Source organism: Salvia splendens, chromosome 4 (assembly GCF_004379255.2).
Source record: "Salvia splendens isolate huo1 chromosome 4, SspV2, whole genome shotgun sequence".
Taxonomy (NCBI): domain Eukaryota; kingdom Viridiplantae; phylum Streptophyta; class Magnoliopsida; order Lamiales; family Lamiaceae; genus Salvia; species Salvia splendens.
The window spans coordinates 19,100,628-19,111,062 of NC_056035.1; positions in this window are offsets into that span (position 1 = coordinate 19,100,628).

The following is a 10,435-nucleotide window of genomic DNA, read 5'->3' on the forward strand; positions in this document are numbered from 1 at the left end:
CCATAGTCTAAGTGTGAGAAGTTTTAGTTTTAATTTGTTGTTTTTGTCTGTTTGTCTATGTGTCCATCATACTGGCCATTACCTTTTCCACTTCACAGCCCTATCTGAGGGCAGACACTTGTGAAGTGGGAGGGGGGACGCAATGACCAGTATGATGAGTATGTGTATATGTGTAGTTTTTGTGTTCGTGCTTGTGTTAGTGTCCTGTTAGGTTTAGTTTTTTTATTTTGTGTGTTGATTGGGCTTAAAACTCAACCGTCTTGAGCTGACGGTGAAGGGAACTGAGGGAGATAAGACGTGCTGGAAAACCGAAACCACCCTCCATAGTACCTCCTAGTCAGGATAGATGATGTGAGTATGAGAGAAAAGCCCATACTTAGAGCCAAGCGCGAAAGCCCTCTTAAAATGTGAGTTATAAGCTTTAAGTGGAACCACTTTCCACATATATGGAAAAGAAAGAGAGGCTGCCACAAATTGCCTAGGATGAAGTGACCACGGGTAGCAAAGACTGAAGGCAGTAGGAAACCCCCCAACTGAAAAAAAAAACCACCCTTAGAACCTTTTTTCCTAACTCTTTTACCCAGATAAATACCCCTAGCCACTGGGACTGTGTGTGTGCAAAGCGTGAGGCGAATGAAGCCTACTGGCCAGAAAGATGTACAAGGAAGCAGACTCCAGCTGGGCAAGAAGGTTCGGAAGAAAATCGACCGGGTCCACAAAAAGAAAAATAAAAGGGAGAAGAAGAAGGAATAAGGGTGGCGAAGCCACAAAAAAAAAAAAAAAAAAAGAGAGAGAGAGAAGAATGTGGAGAAAAATGGTCAGAAACTTGACCACAAAAAAAGAGAAGGAATAAGGGTGGCAAAGCCACAAGATGATACTGAACAGTTGGAGACCCAAGCCAGAAGCGCCAGCTAAAAAGCAACTGATCAAAAGCCTACAATACACAGTTCTCCCGCATTAATAAAATAGAAATTTTGAAAACTTAGAGCCTTAGGAACATCTACCCCAAAACGCTGCAACCCAATAGCCCCATTACAAGCCTTTAAGTCCTTCAGTAGCTGCACGTGAGATCTAAGTCCGAAGCAAGTGTGGTTGAGCATATTGAGAGAATGCGGTCCTAACATTCCTGGTGAGGTATGAGAGACCGAGTGAATCTAGTGTTTGGCCGAGAGTTTGGGCGATCTTGACAAACGGATGTACTGACCAGGAAGGAATGGGGGGTGGCAGGAGTTCAAGGCTGTCTAAGGCCGGATTGCACCAGATCCCGAGGTAAGGGATGGTTGAAAATATAGCCCAAATCTTTGTGTTTTGGTTTTATTTGTGTTTGTGTGTTTGTGTGTTTTTTTTTTCTGTGTTTGACCAAGTGTTTTTCTTCGGTCAGGGGAGTAACCAGGCTAGAATTCGACTTATTCGTTTTTGTTTGTTCTTCACGCTTGAGGACAAGCATGTGGTAAGTGTGAGCAGTTTGATAAGTCGTATTCTAGGCCTAGGTTACTGGTCAGTATGATGTACGTAATTGAATTATATCTGCAAAAACTAGTTGCTTAAGCGTGCAGGGTAAGCATTCTAGCCAGTAGGCAGACTTTCAGACACTTCAAGTGAAAAGGGCGTCAGGACGATTACGTACTGACCAGTATACATGCAAATATGGCTCGAGATGGAGAAGGAGGATAGCTGGGACTGCTCAATCACAATTAAGGGCAAAGAAGTCATCTCACCGCAAGGTCTTACCCTAAAAATCAAGGGTAAGCCTCCCTATAAAAGGAAACCACTTGGAGAGAGAAAGAGGAATCGAATCATCATCATCACTCTTAGGTAGAATTCTCTGGGAGTTCAGTCCTTCAGCCCAGTCCAGAATCTCGTTTCTCGCCACTGCCATGGTCACTTGAAGATTTAGATGTTCCCGGAATTCCAGATCGTTCGTTCCAGCCAGCAGAACCGTAGTTAGAGATATCATCGCCCGGAGTGGCAAAACACTTTTACTCGCTTTCGTAGTTTAATTCGCTTGCTTTCTTTACGTTGGATCTTTTGTTGCTTTTGGATATTTTCTGTTTTGAAGTACTTGTGGAAGATCCGAACGTGTTTATGCTATGAAGTTGATTTCCGTTTCGTATATTGTGTCATTTTCTTTTCCTTTCTATTCCGCCTAGTTAGCTCAGATCTAAGATTCCTTTGTGTTTTTTAAGTGCTGAAACTTTCCTTTCTTTGTTTCCATCAAAATTCATTTAGTTAAGTGTGGAACTGTTGATCGTGAGTGAATCGCTGCATGTGAAGTCTTGTTTGAGTTCGTTTTCATTTTCCTGCTGATCAGTATGCGGAGTTGCATTTTCTGTGCTTGATTTAAGATTTGGTGTTCGTATTTGTGGATCTGTGTTGGCGAATTGATAAACTGTGTTTCCGTGTTGAATCTGGAATTGTTTTCTGATTTCAGTTTGTGTTGCTGAAGAAGATGATGTCCCTGTCAAATGTTGGGGACCACTTGCTTTTTAGATGCTTTTTGCTTTTTTTACTTTTTGTCCTTTGCTTTTCGTTATAACCTGCAGATCTGTCAGCCCAGTCACCTTGACTACCACTACCCTCTGAATATTCTGTCTAGCCCAAAATAGAATCCCGTACCTTCCAAATATTTCCTGTTACAAAAATGTCTCCCTATTTCCACGTACACAGCTGCACCCCTACACTCCTTTCCCCATTCTAGTCAGTAGGAAATTACCTTTAAGTTCTTGCCTAGGTAGAGACTCAACCCAAGCGTGGTAGCTAACCAAACCATCCAGAATATCACCACAATAGTTTTAACGCACCATCTCTGTGGGATTCGACCCTTACCACCACTATACTGATCAGTAGAAGTGGGTTGAGGAATTTTTGAAACCAGGGTCTAGGCTTAGTTAGGATCTCTATCCTGACCAGTAGGATATATCCTTGCTTGAACGACACCTAAGCACCCTGAGAAATCCATCGTTTCAGAGACAGAAAACATAACAATTTATTATCAAAATTTTTGTCCCCCTCTAAAGAGAGAGCTCGAAATTTGTGCCTCTTCCGTGAGCTGAGTTCTGTCTTCCATTATTCGAGTCCTAGTACGTTGGTGAGATTTTCCCACACAAATATCAGCGTATAGTCCGGGACACCAGTCAGAAGATCCGAGGTCTTATATTGAAGATCTTCACGTGGAGACGGAGCAAGCCATCATCGATTCTTGATTGAATCAACAAGGTAAATTGTCTAATTTCGTAGTAAGCATGTTTTAGGGATTTTATGTGCTAAAGCATGTTTTAATTCAAGTTATGAGCATGATACATGTGATAATTACGCGAATAGATTTTGTCTAAATAATCTGCTAAATAGATCAAATTCATGTGATCCGTTTTGAACGCACGCTTCCGCTGCCAGCCCCTTCACTTTATGGACTACTTGGTAGGGTGGAATGGAATAACATTCCTACCTCCATTCCTCATTCCATTCCATTCTATTTCACACACACAACCCCCCACCCCTACCCCACACACACAGCAACACACACAAACACATAGCAACACACACACACAAACACACAACAAAACACACACACGGCAACACACAGAGCAGCATAAACACACACACGCAGCAACACAGCAGCAACACACACCAGGGGCGGACGCAGAAATTTTTCAGTAAGTGCTACGCTATATGTAAATTTCACTTCATCAGTCCTTTAAAATAACTTGTTTTGGTCGTTTTTAAAATTAGATCATCTTTAAATAACGAAACTTTTTTTCTTTTTAATGGGATGTGTCTCATTCTCTATAACAATGCTTTAATCACTTTTTCTTTATGAATCTCTTATTTTTACCAATTACACATTAAAATTTAAAACGCATACCATTTCAAATTAGCCTATTTTTAGAGGATAAAAATATAAATAATAGTACTCAAATGCAAAAAATTCACATTTAACTTTAGAAGCGGAATAGCACTTAAATCAAATTTTATACAATTCTAGCAACTCAAACTCATCTTAAACTCAAATTATATAGGTAAACTGAACCGATTTAGTTAATACTACTTTGTATCACAAAATCTTAACAAAAATTTAACAATGCAGAGCGCATAGCATATTTTTGCATATTTTCAATTTTATAATATAATGAATTGTTAAAAATAGTAAATTTTACTTTATTGAATTAGAAGTAAAATGAAAACCGAAGAAAATTGAGCATGTGTATTACTAATAATAGTTTAATACTGCAAAGTGCAAACAAGGCTCATTTTAAAGCGGCACGCCTTTTTAAGGAAAATAACACGTCATTTTATGAAAGAGTATAAAATAATATTATATTAGTCATGTTTAATGACTTAGGTCATCTCCAACCATTTACATCAAACTCAAACTCATTTTTCCAGTTCTGTCACATCAAACAGTAATTCTACTTCAACCATTTACACCAAACTCAAAATCCAAATGAATATTCCATATTCACCTACTTTTTTTACTTTTTCAATTTTAACTACATATTTATTTAAATTACACATTCACCCCACAACATTTTGTCAATAATTTTCCAAATATAATTAAATAATTTGATATAATTATTTTTAATATATATATTAAATATATTATGCATTCAATAAAATATACACTAACTTCAAATTATAATACATCAAACGTACTATAATAACATTCAAGCATAAACTAAAATACATTCAAAGACATCATGATTATACATAACTTAAAATACATTCAAAGACATCATAATTATATAAAACATAAGGACAACACATAAAAAGAAGATAAAATTCAAGATTGCGTATTTGAGAAATTTTCCCACTAGTGATCAACTAATGCATTTCGAAGTTCTAGATACACATTTTTATTTCTTATTGCAGCATACCGAGTCAAATACTCTTGAAATCGAACATCTTTATTTGTCGTCATCTCAACTTCTGGTTGTGGTGCGTGTCTAGCAACTTCGATTGGAGAACTCAGGTCTAGCAACTGATAGTCGTGCTTATTTTCAAGCCGAGAGAAGACGCATTTTACAAAAAAGAGCTCAGCGACAAGAACAACCAAATGACTATGCAATTGGAACATATCCTTCGTACTTCGATAATATAGGAGGTTCTGGTTTTGGTTTATTGGAAATAATACTTTCTTTCTTGGATTTAATTAATTGCTTTGGGATATTTATCCAAATTAAATCCAAACCAAATTATCCATGTGCTACATGATTTTTGACCCCTTGGCCATCCCTTGAGATTTTCAAAATCTCCTATTAATTAGGAGAGAGAATTATTTTTTTAGATTTAATTGGTATCTTGTTTATCTCTTTCCTTGAATTAAAGTTCAATTAAATCTTATCATATCTTGCTAAATCTCTCCATATCCTATGCTAATTAGGATTTGATTCTTTCTTTCCCTAAAACCTCATAATTTTTGCCCATATGCCTTTCAATTACTTGTGGGATTAATTTATTTGTTACCTATTTTGTGGGAGTCTTTTCCTACAAGAAATTACCTAATTTAAATCCTATTCCTATTTGATTTGAGGATTTAAGTATTTTTCCTTGATTTTTCCCATTATACACGCCCCTTTTTTATTTCCCCACTTGGAGATGCTTGAATTATTTTGTTACCTTATTTATGAGATACCCATTATCTTTTTACCTATTTTGTGAGTATCTTTCTCTCCAAGTAAATACCAAATAAATATCTATGCTAATTGAATAGCAATTTTCAAAAATTACTCTCCCACATACTACACGCCTATTTTTCTTTTAATGGTGGGATTTTATTCATTGACCTCTATTTTATTCTTCCACAATTTTAATTGCTTTATTGTGGGATTTATGCTAAACTATAAATTAAAAGAACCCTAACCCTAGCCCTCATATTTTCGCCTCCCTCTTCTCTCCATACCACACGTCTCTCTCTTCCTCTCCTTCTCCACCAATGCTTCACCAATTCCTTGTTCTTGCATCATTGTGGAGTTGGAAATTCAATATTCATCGAAGAATCGCATCATTCGTCATTCCTCCCGATTGTTTTTCAAGAGAAAGGTATACTTTGATTCATCTTTCTCTTTCTTACCATTGAATCCATGTTTCTTGATCCCCTCATGCATATAGTGAGTGTAGAAATCGTAGGTCTAAAAATTAATCGGTTGGGAAGGATGTTTGCATGAGAAAGTATGTGTATGTGCGTGTATGTATGTGTGTGTGTGAGTTTGTGGATGATTCATTGGTGAATGCTATGTGAAAATAGGAGAACATGGTTGTGATGTCATTTTTTAAGCGGGAATATGTGTTGAAAGCATGAATATGTATGTGTGGATGAATGATAGACAAACCCTAGTTTGTAAATGTTGAGCATAAAAATTGTGGTGTTCAGACAGTAGGTTCCGATAAGTGTTTGGCCAACCAAACGATCTTATTTTGGCACGAATTTTTAACTGAGTGAAATTTTAAGTGTCTTCTGTGTTGTGTCAAAATTTCAGCCTCTTTTGACGAAAGATGAATGTTTAACAAATTTTTCAATTGAACTGCGCAGTCTTGTCAGAATTTGTATTCTCGTCCAGTGAGTTTCGTTTTTGTTTTTGACTGACCTAAAGATGTGATTTTGGTGTGGATTTTTAACTGGATGAACCTTGATGTGTCTACTGTGTGGTGACCAAAGTTTAGCTTCAAATGATATCGGATGGATTTTTAATGATTTTTACAAAACGACTGCGTTGTTCTGCCAGATTCATGTCTTGATTGAAGTAGTCTTGTTGACAAGTTTTGAATGAAATACATGATACATGTGTGAGTAAGAACTTATCCTATGATGTGATTATGCGTTGCACGTTGATGTTGTTGAGAAAATGAGAAGCATCAATAAGCATTAAAGGAGAATGAAGTTCCAAGAATAGAGTTTCAAGAAGCATTGAAGATGTGCATGCCTTGTTCCAATAATAGTGTAGTTCCATGAATATACATTTATTATAGGATCTCAAAGGTCACCAACATCCCTATAAATATATGGGTGTTGAGTACCATTTCATCATTCAATCAAATACAATAATCTTCTCACATTGCTTTCTTCTCTAAATATGTTGTCTATACCATTTAACATGGTATCAGAGCGGGTTTGGACTCAAATAAGGTATCATCATCGTCCTTGATACCTTTCTCGGCCCCTTCCCGTTTTTTGTATTTCCTTTTTCCGATGTACCTGTAAACATAAGCCAAAATGTCAAATGACAACTATATAGTAACCGAAACCTCAGATTCATCTATGGCAGATGAATTTCCCGGCAGTTTGCCAATTTTATGCGCAATAGTTTTGCGATGAACCAACCAAATCCACCAGAAATAGTTGTCGTGCCATTCAGAATTGACACGCAGCCCCTCCACATTGGTGGGAACAAGTTGAATGGAGAAAATTACGCCCTTTGATCCGTATTGATGAAGACGGCAATAAGCGGTCGGGGAATGGTCTCTCACGTCACCGGAGTGCCTCCTCCTCCACCGTGAACCGATCCAGCCTTCATACAGTGGCAACAAGCCGATCACTGTGTGATCACTTGGTTAATACAAAACATCGAGCCTCGACTGGTCAGTCGAGTTTCACAACATCCGACGGAGAAGCATATCTGGGATGCGTTGGCCGTCACAATGAAATGTCCAGAGGATATGGAGATTCATAACAAATTCATACAAGATCAGAGAGTATGTCAGTTTCTCTATGCAATTGATAGCAGATATGAAACAATCAAGAGGGAGATACGAAAAATGGACCCGCTTCCCTCCGTCGACTATGCGTACAACCTGATTCAGCAGGAGGAGACACGACTCCGAGTGTTACAACTGGCAAACACCGGCGGAGCAGCTGCCACGGATGGAATCGGAATCGGCCTCGCCATCCGGGGGTGGCAGAACCCTACCTGCGGTTCTCGGGGTGGCGGTCGCGGCAGCAACGGTGGTGGTCGCGGCGGCAGCAATGGCAGAAATCGGTGAAGTGATGAAGAAGACAAGTCAAAATTGGTGTGTTCCTACTGCAAACGGAAAAGACACACTAAAGATTCATGCTTTGAACTAATTGGGTATCCAGATTGGTGGGAAGAGAAGCACGGCAAGCCGCCGCAAACGCAAACAACCTGGAACCGTGCCGGGCACGCCACCGCAGCAGTTGGAGGCGACGGAGGCAACGCCGTGCAGGGGATCGAGCAAACCGCCAGTGCTGTCTAGCTAGGAGGAAGGACCGGAAATGAAGCTGCTCAGCCGCCGAACACAACCGGGGCAGCAAACTTCGTCGCTGGCGGAAGTGGGAGTGTAATTCACAATTGGAGTGAAGAATTGATGGGGGAAGAGGCGGCGCCCGATTCAGGTAGATTAGGGTTAGGGGGCTCTTTTATTAGAAGCCACCAAACTTTGGGAAATTGCAGGTTTTACCCCACCAAAATTCTCAGTCACAATTAGCCCCCAAATCTTCTAAAAATTCCATAATTTCTCAAACTACTTGCCAAAATCGATTTCAGCCCCTAGAGAAGCTTGGAGTTGTGTGTGCAGTATCTAATGGCCATGAAAAAAATGATAAATGGATTTTTGACTGTGGGGCAACCGATACCATAACATATGATGCCTCAGACCTTACCAACCTTCAGAAACCTCTAAAATCTCATATCCAAACTGCCAATGGAGAATTTACAGTGGTTGAGGGGGCTGGAACTGTTAACATTTCCCCAACTTTGCAGTTATCAAATTGTCTCTATATTCCTTCGATGTCTCATAAGTTATTATCCATTAGTCATGTCACAAAGGAATTGAATTGTACGTTACTAATGCAGCCACAATTTTGTCTGTTGCAGGATATCCTAACCGGGGAGATAATTGGGCGTGGCACTGAACGTGATGGGCTTTACTATGTGGATGAGATAGCTCAAAAAGGGACTGCCATGTTAACTCACGGATCAGCTGACCGGAAAGCTTGGCTTTGGCATCGGCGCTTGGGTCATCCATCTATCGGTTACTTAAAATTGTTATTTCCTAGTATTATTCCTAAGCATGACATGTACTGTGAAACTTGCCTTTTATCCAAAAGTCATCGGAACTCTTACCCATTAAGTAATACTCGCGTTGAAACCCCGTTTGCCTTAGTACACTCTGATGTTTGGGGGCCCGCACCAGTTATTGGGGGACAAGGTTTTCGATATTACTTAGTTTTTGTGGATGATTGCACTCGCATGACCTGAATATATTTCATGAAACAAAAATCTGAAGTTTTGTCACACTTTACCCATTTCTATAACCTTATCCAAACTCAGTTTCACAAAACCATTCAGGTCCTTCGGTCAGATAATGGGGGGGGGAGTTCGTTAATTCTAACATGAAACATTTCTTCCAAACCAAATGCCTTATACACCAAACCACATGTGCTCATACTCCCGAACAAAACGGTGTGGCTGAAAGAAAAAATTGATCTCTCCTCGAAATGACTCGTTCTATGCTTATAGAGTCAAAAGCCCCGAAACACTTCTGGCCAGAAGCCATTGCCACCTCAGCCTATCTCTTAAACCGATTGCCCACAAGTATTCTCAAACACAAAACTCCCCTACAAGTCTTGTCCACCTTCACAAAAATTCCTCCGCCCTTGACTCTTGAACCTCGCGTCTTCGGATGCTCCGTTTTTGTCCACATTCCTAAACATGAAAGAACTAAACTATCCCCATGCGCTATTAAATGCGTATTGTAGGATATGGGGTAAATCAAAAGGGGTATAGGTGTTTCGATCCAAAGTCCAATCGGATGTTTATTACAATGAACTGCAACTTTCTTGAAACTGAGTACTTCTTTACCTATCTTAGCGGCCAGGGGGGAGTAATGTTAGGGACAACAATGATACGGACCCACTAAGTTGGATCTCAATGCCACTGCCAACGCCAAGCAATCCTGATGCGGATCTAACAGAGAAAACAGTAAGCAATTCCGTTGAGCAAGTCTCTGATGTGGTAGAGTCCATTGTGGAAGGTGACATCGCCTCAAATATTTCTCCGTTAAGGTTATTCAATGTAAGTACTCCTGTGGATACAGATAATTGTTTGGCTAACATTGTAAGTGCAGAAGAAAATTCAATTGAGGCCGAAGAAAGGGAAATCGAGGAAGTCGAGGTCGAAGGAGTTGACCCTGACACTGGGAGATACATACTTCCATCAAGGTCAAACAGAGGAGTTCCACCCAAAAGGTATACACCAGAGAGGATTGACAGGAAAAAGCGATACTCTATTGTGAACCTAGCCAAAGGCCATTTATCAGAGATGGCTCGGGCTTTCGAGAATGCACTATATGAGGAAGAAGAAATACCACAGACATGGGAAGAAGCTATGAAATACAAGCATTGGAGAGAAGCAATGAAGAAAGAGATTGGTGCACTGATTCGAAACCACACATGGGAGAAATGTGCTCTACCAGAAGGGAAGCG